This window comes from Scyliorhinus torazame, chromosome 19 (genome assembly GCF_047496885.1).
Source record: "Scyliorhinus torazame isolate Kashiwa2021f chromosome 19, sScyTor2.1, whole genome shotgun sequence".
NCBI lineage: Eukaryota > Metazoa > Chordata > Chondrichthyes > Carcharhiniformes > Scyliorhinidae > Scyliorhinus > Scyliorhinus torazame.
The window spans coordinates 79,610,478-79,627,512 of record NC_092725.1 but is presented as its reverse complement, the minus strand read 5'-3'; the positions used below and the strand labels follow the sequence as shown (position 1 = coordinate 79,627,512).

Below are 17,035 nucleotides of genomic sequence, written 5' to 3'. Positions count from 1 at the left end.
CTAGTATGTACAGAGGTACTCGACAATCAAAGTGAGGCTACTAGTGACTCCAGTGACACCAATTTAATTCAAACCTCATCTACTCGAGCCTCTCCACAAGAACCTGAAATGACTCCAGATAGGGAGCGTTAAGAATCCAAAGGTGATTCAGGTGAACCAGAAAGGGCTCCAGACGGGGAGCATCGACAAGCCAAAGATGATTCAAGTGAACCGAACATGACTCCAGACGAGGGGCACCGAGGAAACAGTGACGGCAAGCTCAATGAAACAGCAGATGCCACAAAGGACACTGACACAAGTAATTTTGTGAAGGACTCGAATTCTCCACTCGGTGTGGTCATTGAGCGCAACAAACACGATAACAGAACCTACAAAAACAACAAAGACAACAATAAGAAGCGTACCAGAGGCAACAAACACAACAACAAGCACGTCAATAACAACAAAGACAAAAATAGAACAACAACTGGTACGTCATGGTACAACTCTGCCCATGAAGGACAATGTTACTGCTCAGCTCAGAACAATGGCGAGAGTGCAAACATACTATGGCATGTCAACGCATCTTACCAATTCACGTTTGCTACATTACGGACAAGCAAACCAGCTTTCAGGAAAGATGTCATCAAGAATTGCTACCACAAGCATAAAAAAAAGAGTCCACCTCAGACAATGAAGTGATTTGACCATTTGAACACCTCCTGATGACTTCTTGGTTACGTAAACACCAGGACACTGACGGCGTTCACCAGGGGATGACAACATCAACATCGACATTTCCACAACAGCACAAGAAAGCCACTCGACCGTGTAAATTCATCAACTTTGGACTCATAACTATTATTTGGTATTGTATAATCCTCAATGTCATCATAACTATTCTTTGATCTTGTATAGTCATCACAATCATCTTAATTTGTACATGTCATCACTTATTTAACTGGTTTTTTCAATTTTTCTTTAACATTGTACAGAAAATATGTGACATGAAAAAAGGGGTTGTGGCATCACTGTAAATACACAAGGGGTTAATGTAAATACACTACGACTAAGTAAACACTGGAGGGAACACCAGAGACGACATGACATGCAGACATACAGCTAATGAACACATAGAATAGGACACAACTAATGAGCAGTCAAGACACCCAGAAGTGATACTACCACAAGGGGGCATTACACAACCCATATATAGACATGCTTTGTCTCTTTCCACAAGCAACACTTAGAGAGTAGGACAGGGGCAGATCAGAAGCATCACACCCACCACATGGCTTAGAGCAGACTGGTTAGTTAGACTGAGTTACTAGAGCAAGATTAGCAGGAGAGTCGAACTCATAGAGAACTGTGCTAATGGTTCAATAAATCACATTGAACTTACTTCAACATCTGGAGTATCTTTTGGTCAAAGCTGCATCGAGTTGCAGCCTGTGTTATCCCAGAGTACATAACACAAAGTGTGTTTGGGGTGGCACGATGACAGTGGTTAGTACCTCACTGCACCAGGAATCTGTGTTAAATTCTGGCCATGGGTGACTGTGTGGAGATTGCATGTTCTCCCGGTGTCTGTGTCAGTTTCCTCCTACAGTCTAAAGATGCGCAGGTTAGGTGGGGGTTATGGGGATAGGGTGGTGGAATGGGCCTAGTTTGGGCACTCTTTCAGAAGGCCGGTGCTGACTCGATGGGCCAAACAGACTCCTTCTGCAGAATAGGGATTCTATGCAAAAAGGTACCATTTAGTCAATACACAGGTACACTAGAATCTGGCTCTAAATCTACCTTTGGGAGCTGTATAAAAAAAACAAGGTGAGTTTTGCTAGAGAGAATATCTTATTAAGCTTTATCATCGAAAGGGTATAATTAGCACTGTCTGACATGGCAAAGGTCACATGAAAGGGCAATACAATCTGAACATATGGGAGAATTACTTTATCAGTCGTGATGGACACCAATTCAGAGCCCTTTATTGATTGAGTAATTTCAAACTGCACATGAACCCAGCTCAAGTTTCATCCAACCATTCCCCAATAATCTTGCCATAATGAACAAAATCTAACCTTTCAAATTAATCACAGCATTAAAAATATGGGTGCCAAAGTTCATCATAATTTTTCAACTTCTTAAAGGGATGATGTGGAGAGGGATGGTGGGGGTATTGTTGTAGAGGTCAGTGGGGCTGGTGGGTGGGAATAAGAAGGAGCATCTGCAGGGGGCTTAGCTTGGGCAGGGGGCTGGGGGGTAGTGGGGTAGGGAGGGTGCTGCTCAATGTGGAAATTGACAGTAAAATGAGTCTCATTACCTTTTTACAGTGGGAATTAAAGATTATTGAATCTGATTAAAAGCATTCTGTAATTCCTGGAATAAGCTCCATGATTAGGTGTGACAAGTTTCAGCTAGGCTCACCCGAGGAATAGGTTTCAATCCAGGATTAATTTTGAGGTGTTGTGGTATAATTTACTGGCGGATATCCAGTTAAATCACCTCATTGCCAGTGTAGTCTACATTTGAAAGGCCACCTTTCCTTATTTCACCTACTGTGCCCCTGACCTCATAATAATTATATCCCTCACTAATGTTTTGTTTGTACACGTGCAGAATCTTTGGCACACATGGAGCATCAGAATGCAATCACACAGAAAGAATTGCAGCAGTTATGCTCAAGGAACTACCTGGCTGTGAGTCTGGAGCATAAACAGGCCAGTGCTGTTCAATTAGCTATAGAGAAATTGTATATTTAATTCCGATTACAGCACCTGGTCTCAATGCACATAGCGACAAGCATTTAATGGAACTCTATTTATTCTAGAATGATTATGGATGAAAGGGATAAGTTGATTTCTTTTCAATAATATGCTCATGATTTTCATGTTTTTAAATGGTTGGGGGCTCAGTTCACCGAATCTGTGAAAGAACAGGATTCCAGTTGGTTTTTATGATGGTAGCTGTTTGGTTCTGAACAAACAAACCTTGTGAAAAAATCTACATTGCTTTTCTCCTTGTGCTTTTTCTGCCGATTTTCTCCCTCTGACCCTCCTCTCCTGAAGCAATTGACTCCTTGCCAAGGTACAGTTCCATGAGCTAACATAGTCTTTGAACATTGGCAGGCTATTTGACTATGAGGTACCACTGAAATAATGCATTTCAAATAGCAGTAGCGGAGTAGAAATGAGGAACACCAAGCCAGGTTGATTATTCCCTCTTTAAGATTAAGGCCTATTTTAGCAGTGGTGGCCAGGACTGGGACTACAAGCAGTGCCCAGAATCCTTAGTCCTAGATTCCAGGTGAGTAGGGGGTTTCTTAGATTCCAGGTGCATGGAGGGGAGGGGAAGGGGGGGGGGGAGATATCAGTGCAAGGAGGGGTGACATGAGGCGGGGGGGGGGGGGGGGGGGGGGGGATGGGTTGACGCTGGTGGGGAGAGGAACGATGGGGGTCTTGTTAGGGAGGCCAGAGGGGTGGCACGGGCGAGTATTTACAGAAGATATAACTTTGTGGATGGGGTGCAACTCAATGTGTAAAGGAGGGCCCTTGCTACCCAATGCCCGAGCTAAGCGATCTTCTGGGCTTCTCCCCCCATCTCTAAACCTCTCATAATTGAGGCCGGGTGGGAAGTGGCCCATAAGTGGATAATATTGGCCACCTATGGGCCTCAATTAGGTGAAGGATAGGAAGCCAGGCTACCTTTGACCTCACTCACTTCCCATAAAATTGCAGACAAGTCAATGGCTGACAAGGATGTGGTGGGAAGGCCACCTGGAAAATTTTGCACGTCTCCCACCCCCATCTGCAACGGATGTAAAATTCTGCCCTTAAAGCTAAATGAAAATTGGGAGTCACCCAACGAGGGTGTGGTTTGCTCTTAATCAGTCACTGTCATCTCTTCCAATAACCCAAGAATCAAATCCAACATGCTCCACAGTATCAGACCAACATATTAAATTGGAACTTTGGCCCATCAAGCCTGCTTTACCATTCAATAAGATCACACTTGATCTGTACTATCTTTGGTTCACTCACATTCCTTATCTAGAAGTTGCTCCCTGGCGATATAATCTATAAATTTGCTCTCAGATACAAATCACAGTCCAACTTTACTTCTGTATCAGCAGTCATAATTCCAGGATTGTTGTTCTGCTGTTCAACTGGCTGTCTTACATCACATCCCCAATGAGAAAAAGCTTTCTTCAACTCATCATCGGCATGACTGAAATCATAAATGCAAAATACTGTGGATGCTTGAAACCTGAAATATTAACAGGCAGTTCTGAAGGAGACTCATACTCGACTGGAAACATTAACTCTGTTTCTCTCTTCACAGATGCTACCAGACCTGTTGCGTATTTCCAGAACTTTCTGTTTTTATTTATGTACATCTCACTTTAGATGCTGACAGAAACTTTGTATGTCAGGAGCCAATTTCCTTTACCTTTTTGCTCAATCTTGATGCTTTTCTTGACCCTCAAGTGAACTTACATCTGGTTCACTGCCAAAACCTACTCCAGAATATCATCTACCTATGCCTCCAGTACACCAAGGCTGCCACTGAAACTGTTCATATCCTGATTTTCCCCAGTTTCCCAAGCTCTACATGACACAAACCCATAATCCATTCAGAATTCTGTTGGCCTGTATCCTATGCTGCACAAGGTCCTGCATCCCGTCACCCCTGTTCACTTTCACTGTTCACTCGCACTCTGATTTGAAATCCTTCTCCTAATCTTCAAATCTTTTCTCCCAATTTCAGTAATCTTCTGAAGTCCTGCATCTCAGAAATGGTCTGAAGCCCTCTTTCTCAGCTCTCTCAGACGGCTCTAATGTACTCTCTTCTCTCCATCCTATATTCCACTTCAATATTGGTTCCAGGACCTTCAGTTGTCTTCAATTCAGTGCTCAAGATTCCTTTCTCAACATCTTAGAGTTGAGGTCTCTGGGAAGGGAAGAAAGGGTAAAGCTACAGGTAGTATAATGGTTAATGGGAAACAAAGCAGCAGGTTAACACGTGGGGAGGTGGGATCAACTACACTGAAAATTATGAAAAAAATTAAAGGGAAGAACTCAGGTGATGTTATTAATGGAGATGTTAGGATTCAAAAAGGTATAAAAACTAGCATAAGGGCACTTTAGCTGAATCCTGCAGCATTCAAAACAAGATAAATGAGTTGACGGCACAAATCATCGCAAATTATGGGTAGTATACAGGAGGTGGAGGGGAGTGGGGTTGGTCAAGGTGAGGGATTTATATTTGGAGGAAGGGTCCGCTAGTCTGGAGGAGCTAAGGGAGAGGGTAGAGCTGCCGAGGGGTAGTGAGTTCAGGTCTCTGCAGATTAGGGACTTTGCGCGAATGGTCAGGAGGGGGTTCCCTAGGTTGCTGGGATACACCCTGCTGGAGCGACTGCTGCTTCCAAATGTGGAAGGGGAGGGAAGAATTGGTGATATATATAAGTGGCTGGGGGAGCAGGGAGGTGAGTGGGTGGTAAGATCAAGGAGAAATGGGAAGTGGAGTTGGGTGGGGAGATCAATTGGGTAGTATGGAGTGAGGCACTGTGTAGGGTAAACGGGACCTCCTCATGTGCAAGGATGAGCCTGATTCAGTTTAAGGTGGTGCACAGGGTGCATATGACTCGGGCGATAATGAGTGGGTTCTTTTGGGGAGGGGGGGTGGGGGGGGGGAAAGAGCAGATGAGTATGAGAGGTATTGGCAGGGGCCAGCGAATCACGCGCACATGTTTTGGGGTTGCAAAAAATTGGGATGATTCTGGGTGTGAGTGTTCGCGGTCTTAGCCAGCATAGTGGAGGAGGAGGTGAACCCGGACCTTTTGGTGGCGATATTTGGGGATTCAGAGAAGCCGGAGCTCATGGAGACGAGGAACGCCGATGTCGTGGCCTTTGCGCCTCTTTAATTCCATGACGCCAAATTTTGCTGGAGTGGCGGTCCACTTCGCCAGCGGGGATAACGGCATGGTTGGATGACCTGTACGACTTCCTGTAGTTAGAGAGGATAAAGTATGAGTTAAGGGGCTCAGCAGGGGAATTTGAGAAAAGGTGGGGGATGTTTGTGACCATGTTTGAGGAGCTGTTCGTCATGGGGGATGGGTGAAAAAGGGGGAAAATCTGTACTGACTGTATAGTTGATTGTTGGGGAGTATGCCTCCCGGGGTGTTTATTTGCTGTAACCTGCTTTGATACATGTTTGTAATAAAATACATTTAAAAAAAAAACAAATCATCGCGAATTAGTATAATTTAGCGGCCATTACAGAGACATGGGCCGGGATTCTCTGACCCCCTGCTGGGTTGGAGAATCCCCGGGGGGGGAGACGCGAATCCCTCCCCGCTGCTTCCCTATTCTCGGGCGCCATTTTTTGGGGGACCACAGGATTCCCACTGCGCCATCGGGGGCCATTGATAGCGGATTCCCGGCGATTCTCCGGGTCCCGACGGACCGAGTGGCCGACGAGTTTGGCCGAGTCCCGCTGGCATGGATTACTCACCTCCCACCAACGGCGGCACCTGGCAGGTGAGTGTGCGGGGGGGACGTCCTGGAGGGAGTGGCGGGGGGATCAGACCCGGGGGGGTCCCCCACGGTGGCCTGGCCCGCGACCGCGGCCTACCGATTGGTGGGCGGGCTGGTTCCGTGGGGGTCTACTTTACTCCGCGCTGGGACTGTGTAGAGCTCCGCCTTATTGCCCGGGGCTGTCGCGGAGAAGGAACCCCCGCGCATGCGTGGAAATACACCGGCAGTTCCGCACATGCGCGGAAATACGCCGGCCGTTTCACGCATGAGCGAACTCGTGTGAGCCGTTCGCCGCCGGCTGAAGCTGCGGGAACCACTCCGGCGGCAACCTTGTCCCCTAGAAAGGGGAGAATTCCTCACTTTCGGGGGCCGTTGACGCTGGAGTGGTTGCCGCCGGTTTTCACGCCGGCGTGGGGACATAGCCCCAGTATTGGAGAATCCTGCCCAGGGTTGCAGGTGGTCATGACTGGGAGTTAAATATCCAGGGGTATCAGATAATTCGGAAGGACAGACAGGAAGATAAGGGAGGTGGTGTAGCTCTGATATGACATCAGGGTGGTAGAGAGAGAAGATATAGGTTCTACGGAGAAAAAGAGTGGCTGAGGTAAACATTGGTCCTTTAGACAATGAGAAGGGGGAATTAATAATGGGAAATGAGGAAATGGCCGAGGCATTGAACAGGTATTTTGTGTCGGTCTTCACAAGAAGACACAAATAACTTGCCAATAATTGTTGGCAAGGAGGCTATGGCAGGTGAAGACCTAGAAACGATCATTATCACTAAGGAGGTAGTGTTGGGCAAGCTAATGGGGCTAAAGGTGGACAAGCCTCCTGGCTTTAATGGAATGCTTCCCAGGGTACTAAAAGAGATGGCGGGGGAAATAGCAAATGCGGTTGTGGTAATTTCCCAAAATTCGCTGGACTCTGGGATGGTTCCGGCAGACTTGAAAACAGCAAATGTGACGAAGTTTGGTAGACAAAAGGTGGGTAACTTTAGGCCGGTTAGCTTAACTTCTGTAGTGAAGAAAATGCTTGAATCTATCATCAAGGAAGAAATGTGAGACATCTGGATAGAAATTGTTCCATTGGGCTGACACAGCATTTGTTTATGAAAGGCAGGTCATGTTGAACTAATTTACTGGTATTCCTTGAGGACATTACAAGCGCGGTGGACAATGGAGAACAGGTAGGTGTGGTACATCTGGATTTGACAAGGTGCCGCACAAAAAGCTGTTGCATAAGATAAAGGTGCATGGCGTTACAGGTAATGTATTAGCATAGATAGGCTACAATTTACATAGATGACCAAGTGTAATGTGTCAAAGTTCGCAGATGACACTAAGATGAGTGGTAGAGCAAATTGTGCAGAGGACACTGAAAGTATGCAGAGGGATATAGAGAGTTTAAGTGAGTGGGCAAGGTCTGGCAGGTGGAGTGCAATGTTGGTAAATGCGCGGTCATCCATTTTAGTAGGGATAACAGCAAAATGGACTATTATTTAATTGGTATAAAATTACAGCATGCTGATGTGCAGAGGGATCTGGGTGTCCTTGTGCATGAATCACAAAAAGTTGGTTTTCGGCTGCAGAAGGTAATTAAGAAGATAAATGGAATTTTGTCCTTCATTGCTAGAGGGATGGAGTTTAAAAACAGGAAGGTTATGTTACGGCTGTATAGGGGGCTGGTGAATTCATACCTGGGGTTCTGTGTACAGTTTTAGTCTCATTACTTGGGAAAGGATGTACTGGCACTGGAGTGGGTACAGAGGAGATTCACTAGGTTGATTCCAGAGTTGACAGGATTAGTTTAGGAGGAGAGACTGAGTAGATTAGGACTACACTCATTGGAATTTAGAAGAATGAGGGGGGATCTTATAGAAACATAAAATTATGAAGGAAATATTTAAGATAGAAGCAGAGAGGTTGTTTCCACTGGCATGTGAAACTAAAACTAGGGGGCTAAAACTAAAACTAAAACATAGCACAAGGCGGAGCAGATTTAGGACTAAGTTGAGGAGGAACTTCTTCAGCCAAAGGGTTGTGAATCTGTGAAATTCTCTGCCCGGTAAAGCAGTTCAGGCTACCTCGCTGAATGTTTTTAAGGCAAAGATAGATAGATTTTGGAACAGTAAAGGAATTAAGGGTTATGGTGAGCGGGTGGGTAAGTGGAGCTGAGTACACAAAAAGATCAGCCATGATCTTATTGAATGGCGGAGCAGGCTCGAGGGGCCAGATGGCCTACTCCTGCTGCTAGTTCTTACTTCTTCAACTATGCATTTGGTTATTCCCCCTAATTTATATTTACTCCCTATTCCATGTCACAACTTTTCCTGTGAAGCACAACGGGATTGTCTGTCAATGGATGGCAGTTTATCAAAGCTGTTTGTTATTGTACACTAGTTCTGAGCAGACAGTCACACAACAGCAGAAAAACTGAAGACCAGGAAGCTGCATGTCCTATTTAACCTTTAGTGGGGGAAAAAAAACTCCCTGGATCGACTTGAATCAACATTGTTAATGATTCATCACAAGTATTCAACTCAACTAATCTTCCCTGAGGTTCAGATTATCAGGGGCTGTTTAGCACAGGGCTAAATCGCTGGCTTTGAAAGCAGACCAAGGCAGGCCAGCAGCACGTTTCAATTCCCGTACCAGCCTCCCTGAACAGGTGCCGGAATGTGGCGACTAGGGGCTTTTCACAGTAACTTCATTTGAAGTCTACTTGTGACAATAAGCAATTTTCAATGTTTTCAATTTCAATTGTGAGCCATGAAAATGTTCAGCATCTGAAAGTTAAACATATTGAATTGAACCATTGCTGTGAAATTGAGACTAATTTTTTTAACTCGCACAAAGGCACATGAGAACATAGGAAACTCACGATTACTCAGCCTTCTAATATTCCTCATATATCAACCTTTTTGCACCCATAAAAACCATTAGCAGCAGTCTGTTAGACATGAAACTAGAAACCATCCCAGATTGCATTGAAAATTCTTAGCTCAAAGAGATTGGAGAGGTCTGTTTTTTTAAAAGTAGGATGGAAAGAAGGTATCATTAATACAACTCATTAAGCAACCTTTCCATTCCATGGAAAACAGAATGTACATAGTTCACAGGAGATGTAAACTGCGGGAAGATCACAGCAATGAGTTGAAAATTACATTTTTGCAAAATAAAAATCCTTCAAAAAGGCTCTGTGTTCTAAATGTGAGTCTCACTGATTGCAGTAAAATGAAGGCATTTGCCTTCAGTGGGAATGTGATGTGTTGGCCTCCTCACTTTTCCACAGAGTCATTTCCTTAATTCGGTGGCAAGGCCCTTGTACTGGTAACATGCTGGCTTGCTTTCAGTGGCTGTTCACATAACCAGATGCCTCTGGTGCATATACATTACAGAGCTCAACAAAGCCAGCTAAATTCAAATTTATAGCCTGCCTCTTAATAAAAAAACCTCTTCCCTTTTAAAATTATTGTTAAATAGTGAATGCTGCTATTTTGGTGATAAACTGATCTCTGACGAGCTGTGTGTTGCATTCACAATGATGACACTTCCCTGACATTAATGTTTTGACACACACCATTAGGTCTCCATGATACAGGAAGTATTTTTCTATGCTACTTTTCAAGAGCAACGGTATCTCTTTCATAACATATATTAGCAGCACTCCACAGCTCTGCTTAGTAGGCCAGAGGATATGGAATTTTATAACAGTAGGAACATTAACAACAGGTAATAGACAACATTTTCTTCTGCTCTTAAAACGCAGCTGTACAGAACCGTGATATCCTTTAACTGTGCTCTGTTTTATTCTGGTCAATTAGAGGCATGACAGTCGTCACTACTTGCTCCTATTTCTTATGCTCTTGTAGCTAATCAAACCAATTAGAGGTCAGATGGCTTTGTTAGCAATCACTTTTTAAAATGTGAAGAAGAAGTTTGCAAATCTGATATGTGTGAAGAATGTCATGAGTTCTCCTCTCAGTGAGAACATGCAGAACACAAATTCTGATTCCTTTTAAATATTTTCAGTTTCATGTGCCTTATATGGGACTTGGTAGTGGTGACACCCCAATAGTGGTGACGCCCCTAATTTGAACTGGTGTTAACTATGAAAATGTGCTCAAATCCTAACGCACACAAATGGACATTTGGTATTCATCTTAGGGCCCCTTCTTAATGTTCTGATTAAAAAGCCAAAAGGAAGAAATATAGTCATCACGTTCGTGGCAGACATTCAGAAGGCCCCAAACTGCATTCCTGGTCAATCACATTTTCTCAACTTCCAATTCTTAAAAAATAAAATCCATCCTATATACGTGGTAGGATTTCTATAAAATAATTGGGAGTTTTTATCAGTATGAAACATAACATTTCAAACAAGTGGTGGATTTGTTACACACCTGAGAAACATTAGCACATAAAACACATTGCAAATTTTAAAAAAATCTCTGGTCTGTCACACTGCATTTGAAAATAGACTTGAGGAATAACTAACTATTCTCTAACATTGATAAAAATCAAAATATCTTTATCTGAAGTATATCAGACCTAAAACACACAATATTAAATATCAAATTTAATATTGTTTACATTCACCTTACCCAATAAACGACATTATTGCTTGTGATTTATTTAATGGTCCTTCCTGTAGTTTATTAAAAAATTCTGCTCTTTCTCTTATGACAGGTCATTACTTTGAATAAACCAGATGGCATGCAGGAAATAAAATAAAAATAAATATTCCAGGTGCCCATCAATAAATAATGTCACATTCATTTTTCATTGACATGGCCGCTATTTATTAGGCTGGTCTAAAAAGGGAGAAAATGTTTGGGGGAGGGTTGAAATTTGTTTCTCTTCACCACATCTGGATTTTTTGAGAGTGCAGATTTCTTGTTCACACGTGCTTGCAGTGGTCTATGTAAATCACAGAGTCCTGAGCTGTTTTTGGGGCGGTGATTTACAGTCACATTTCCTCAGCTGGTGAACATTCCAAGTCATGGATTCCTCCTGAAGGAAGTGACTTGCAAGACCCACTGGAGCTCTGCTTCACTAATTAGCTCGTTGTCTGAGCAGGGGACCCCAAGGTCAGAAAAGAAACAAAATAAGAGCGGCTGGGATGGAGTGAGAAGTCAAGAAATGTGACTCGATTTCATTACCATGAGGGTTCACTGATAAGCAGGCAACTAAAATGATTTACTCACTCCACACTCTTTCAAAATGGAGCTAGCAAGGTTGTAGAATAGCAGGGGGCATGAGGGAGGTAATGAGGAATTCAGGCAACATGTGTTATTTATAATGATAAAAAAGGAATGGCCAGAGAGCAGGTTTGGACTGGTGGCTGCTTTTCTTTCAGGCAACATCAATACTTAGTTACTTAAGTTAGATAAATAATCTACAGGGAAAAAAAGAAAAAAAGTAAGTGGGCATCCTTCATAATCCATGTCTGAGCAAGATAATGCAATATAATGAGTTAAGATTGTAAATGGTTGAATTATTTTCAGGCTTGCAGAAGTCCTGAACTGTAAGTGCAACCAAGGCTCTGGAGTTCCTTCCCTAAAACTCTCCGACTTTCCACCTCGTTTTCCTACTTAAAGGAATTTCTTCATACCTCCAACTCTGACCAAACCATTGATCTCCTATTCCAATACCTCCATATGTGGCTCAGTGCCAACTTTTGTTTGATATCACTCCTGTGAAACACCCAAATACGTTTTCTAACATTAAAGGCATTTTGATGTTGTTAACCATTGGTGATCTGATGCAATCTCTTTACAGACTGTAAACATAATAAATATGTCACCTTAGGTCTTTCTGTGGTAAGGAACTAATCCTGAAACATGAGAATAGAGTTAGACAAAACATTCTCAAATGTCAGGAATTTCACCCACATAAACTCATCAAATTGCACAAAGTTTGTGCAACAATTAAAGTAATCTTCAGTTAGCACATAAGATGAAATAGTATGGAAAAGAGACGAGGCCCATTAGAGAGATGAAACAGACGTTATGGTCTGCAAGCTAAATTTTTCATGCACAACCTTTCGCTATTGCACAACCTTTATTTATACATACAATGACTGCACAGCCAGTCTCTTTTAAAAAGTGGAATGTAAATGTACCCTATTTTCCATCAATGACCAACTGCATCACAATCAGTAACCTTGATATTTGGCAAGCCCACAAAATTATAATTTAGCCAAACATAAAATGAATCAGAGTTACAAATAAATTAACAAAGTTGTTGAGAAATATGGGAGGAGAATTCAATTGCTTCCATTTTTGGATGTGGGGTCGCAATTACCCTGTGCACTCTCCTATTGAGGCAGGCAGGAGATAAACCTCATGTTGCCTCCTCACTGCAATGATTTCAGTGTGGCCCAGTGTCAAATGTGCTTCTGACTGATGGAGGGCTCAACAGGGAGCCCGGTGGCATGTGTTGTTAGCACATGCTTCAGCTAGCCTGTGTCATAATATACACCAGTATATCATGGTGCAGACACAAACTGATGGACACACAGTGGGACCAATCAACATACACAACACCGCAGCCAATCACCAGTGAGAGCACACGCACTATAAAGACAAGGGGGCATCAGAGTTCCCGCTCATTCGAGTAGCAGCTAGCTAGGGCCACAGAGCTCACAGCCTGCAACAGACATTCACCATGTGCTGAGTGCATCAACTGGTTAAGACAAGGCAAAGGTCTTTAGTTAAAGCTGGTATCGTATATACCCACAGTCCAAGTATGTTCAAATAGTTAACCTTTTAATAAAATAGTGTTGCACTACTTCAAGTGTTGGTGACCTGTATGTGATCCAGAACACCCAACACATCAGCCTGCAGCTTTTAAATGCAATCTACCCCTTTTAAATGGAGGCTGCACTAATAAGAAGCTGCAGATGCCTGCATATGGAGGAATTGGCTGCTATATTGTTCATTAGTTGCCTCTGTCAGCAACGAACCCAGATCACTAAAACTTGCGAACACAGTTGAAAGCTAGTCTGCATCTTGTAAAGGGAAGGTTGTGACTGCTGGAGGTGCGGAAATAATTTGAATATTGTAGTTAACAATCAACAGTGGGTGATCATGGCAGAGAGCACACACCTAAGTTTTCCAATGCTGTACTGTCTTGGTGGAGAGATGGAAAGGTGGAAAGATGTTCTGTACCCGTGGAGGCTGGGATATGGGTTTGGGCAAGGAAGTCCTCTGGACAATGAGAAGGCAGTGGAAACAAATAGCTGTGGTTGCCATGTTTAACCCTGAGGACCTGGGTGCAGTGTCACAAAAGAGTTCAATAGTCTTGAGTGCTTTTACTGGGCAGTTAATTCTAGCCCCAATTGATCCAGTCACAACACAGGTGAAATTAGATTTTATATTAATACCTATGGCTTCTATCATTAACAGTACTTAGAATTATATCGGCAAAAAAATACAACTGACTATCCACTATCTGATTACCAACCTCTTTTCTAACTTGCCCCCCCCCTCTCCACACATACACACACAAACAACACAGAAAGAAAAGGATGGTGGGAAGGGAAGAGAAATGAATAAAAGGATAAGATTTTTGATTTAGGTAAATGTTTTCCAGTTAGTTTCTTACTCAAGGTTAGGCCTTCAGTTGTGTACTTTCTTCTCCTTCAGCTTGTAATGAACTTCACTCCAGACTCACAGAGAAAGTAGGCAATTGGCAGCAGAGAGAGGGAGAAACACAACCCCTCTTCTTTCCAGGGTCTTGAGGCTTCTGACCAGTTCTCTCCGAAAAAAACACCTGGCAGGAAACAATCGCTGACTGTTGTCAGGCAGAACATTATCCCTGGCAAACTCACCAATTGCCAGTTAGCCAATCGAACCAACTTCCTCCAAACCCAGCTCCTAAGATTCACTTGGAACCAATAGGTCTGATGGTTTTATCTGGCAAGGTTGTGTACTTTCTCTGTAGATTCAGGATCATTTCATGTTTGCAGCAAAGATGTGCCAAGCACTCACTGAATTTAGAACAATAAAGCAGTTCTTTACTTCAGCAATGAGATAGAGAGAGAGAGAGAGAGATACTGTCCCTTTTATTTTCTCTATCAAGCTCTCTCAGAAAGCATCACGCAGGAACCTACCATTGAATATTGTCAGGCAGAACAGTGTCCCTGGCCAACCCGCCACTTGCTAGTTAGCCAATTGAACCGGCTTTCTCCAAAACCAGTTTCTAAGATTCACTCGGCGTCGACAAGTCTGGTTTCTCCTCTCCAAAATACAAAACGTGGGAACACATTGTCCTGGCAAGCACTCTTCTGCTTAAAGGCATAGTCTGACTGTGGGTCCATGGACCAAAAATAGTAAGGTAAAATAAAAGAAATGAGAACAAAGGAAATAAACAGGAAGGACTCGAACAGTGGTCAAGGGCAGTGAATGTATCTTCAGCAATAATTAATCAGTGGAGGAGAGATGGGTCTGCATGTGTACTGGCCATTATGGAAAGCAGCATTACCTGGCGACTGGTGGGACTGAATCCATTGAACATGACAGTATCTTCATAACAAGCCCTCCTTCTCACATCCCACTTTCCCCTCATCTCAAAATTAAAGGCTGCAGATAGAGTATGCATACACCTCTTGCTTTCCCCTGTCCCTTCATCTCACCCTTATCCATGTCCCTTTTCCTTTCAGGAAGATGTAATAGTTCACCTAAGTCGAGGGACAACAGATCAGAGCAGAAGAAGCCTTTAAAGTGAGCAACCTCAGCAGTACCTCAGCACCTATGATTCCAATCTTAGAGACTTATTTGAAGCAACCATGTAAAACACAATAATTATATAGATTTATGGCAACAGCCAGAAGAAATAAACCAGCAACTAAACTGTAAGTAGTTGATGATCCCTTTAAATAGCACTGTTCAATATCATGCTCATCTGTGCAGCATTAAGGGAGAGTATCGGCTGAAGCATGGAGCACCAAAATGGCACCACTGGGTCAAATCAGTGTTACACACTAATTGACATCATGATTGGTCTGCAATGAATTTTTGTAGCAGCTGTTAAGTCCATATTCTAACCTCTCTATCAAGATGGCATGCGGTATGCTTTGTGTCAGAAGTTTTTGTGTGCCACGGACACAATTCTGGGACAATGGACAAGACCAATTCCTATTTGCTACCAATAACTTTAGGCTCATCTGTGAGGTCAAAGCAGTGAATATTGCGTGATCCTGCACAGCGTCCATTTTGGAAGGGGAAAGGAATCGGAGAGATTTTCGTAACCTGGTGACTGGCTTCAACTCTATGCTAAAGAGAAGTTTGGTTTTCAGATCATATGTTAGTGGCACCCAGCCAATTCAGAATATATTCTGTTTTGTTCTTACAGTCAGTACAAATTTCAGTCAAAGCTAAAATTGGCTCCAAATTGTCATCCTTAGTAAAGCAGAGAGGGAGACAGAAATAGTTTCAGTCCCAAATCGCTGAAAGGTCAGTGATTTAATATTCTTTGCTACCCAATTTCTAGCCAATGGTTTCATTTTTATTTCTTCCTCATGTTTAGTGATTATTTCTAAACCAAATAGTCGAACTTAAGATTCAGATATAGCCAAGATTGCAGCAGTAGTGAAAATAAATAAGCTATGATAGGTCAACCACACCACAGTTATAGCCAAGCCTCTCTTTACTGTGGACAAACCATCAAAAGGCTTGAAAGCAGGAACTGCTTTCGACAAATAGTCAAACTAAGATTCAGATATAGCCAAGATTGCAGCAGTAGTGAAAATAAATAAGCTATGATAGGTCAACCACACCACAGTTGAAGCCAAACCTCTCTTTACTGTGGACAAACTATCAAAAGGCTTGAAAGCAGGAACTGCCTTCAATGGTTTCCAACACGGTGTCATACATTATGTATTCCATCATAACTTACAAACTAAAAATGCTGTGAAAGAATTTCAAAAATTCAACCCAGATTGAACTTGTTCAAAAACTGCACAAAAAAATCTGTGCTGTAAACAAGAGTAAACTAGATGACCCCAGGGTGAAGTTGATCATTTCCATCCTGCATAATTCTTTACACTTACCTATTAAAGAAAAAAAGGAAAGATTTGCAAATATACAGCACCTTTCATAGTTTTGAAGTATAGTCACAGAACGGAATTCAATGGAAAACTCCAAAGTCAATTTGTAGCTGGTTTTTCAGGGAATTTCCCGCCAGCTCTGCCGGCGGTTTTCCCACCGCTATCCAACGACACTTAGGGCTGGATTCTTCCGCCTGCCTGCCGCAAAAATGCCACGGGCGAAACGCAGACAATGGAGAAGTCCATTGACCTCGAGGGGCGGGATTCACCGGTCGTTGGGAGGACACTGCCGGAGAATCCCGCCCTTCATCACCTTTTTGGGCCCTAGGGAGTTCCGTACCAGTTTAGCCCACACAAGGACACCCAAATCCCTCTGTGCTGCAATTTTCTGTCTTCTTTCTCCATTTAAAAAATATTCAGCTCCTTTATTTTTCAACCAAAGTGCATTTTCCATCCCCCAAGCTTTTGCCCAC

The 17,035-nt window shown here is 43.1% G+C and overlaps 1 protein-coding gene across 2 annotated transcripts in view; it reads right to left on the bottom strand.

Moving 5' to 3' along the window:
- Nucleotides 1-17,035, bottom strand: part of LOC140396245 (ELKS/Rab6-interacting/CAST family member 1-like) — a 1,343,051-nt gene that overhangs the window by 280,056 nt on the left and 1,045,960 nt on the right. The gene's annotated exons all lie outside the window — the stretch shown is intronic.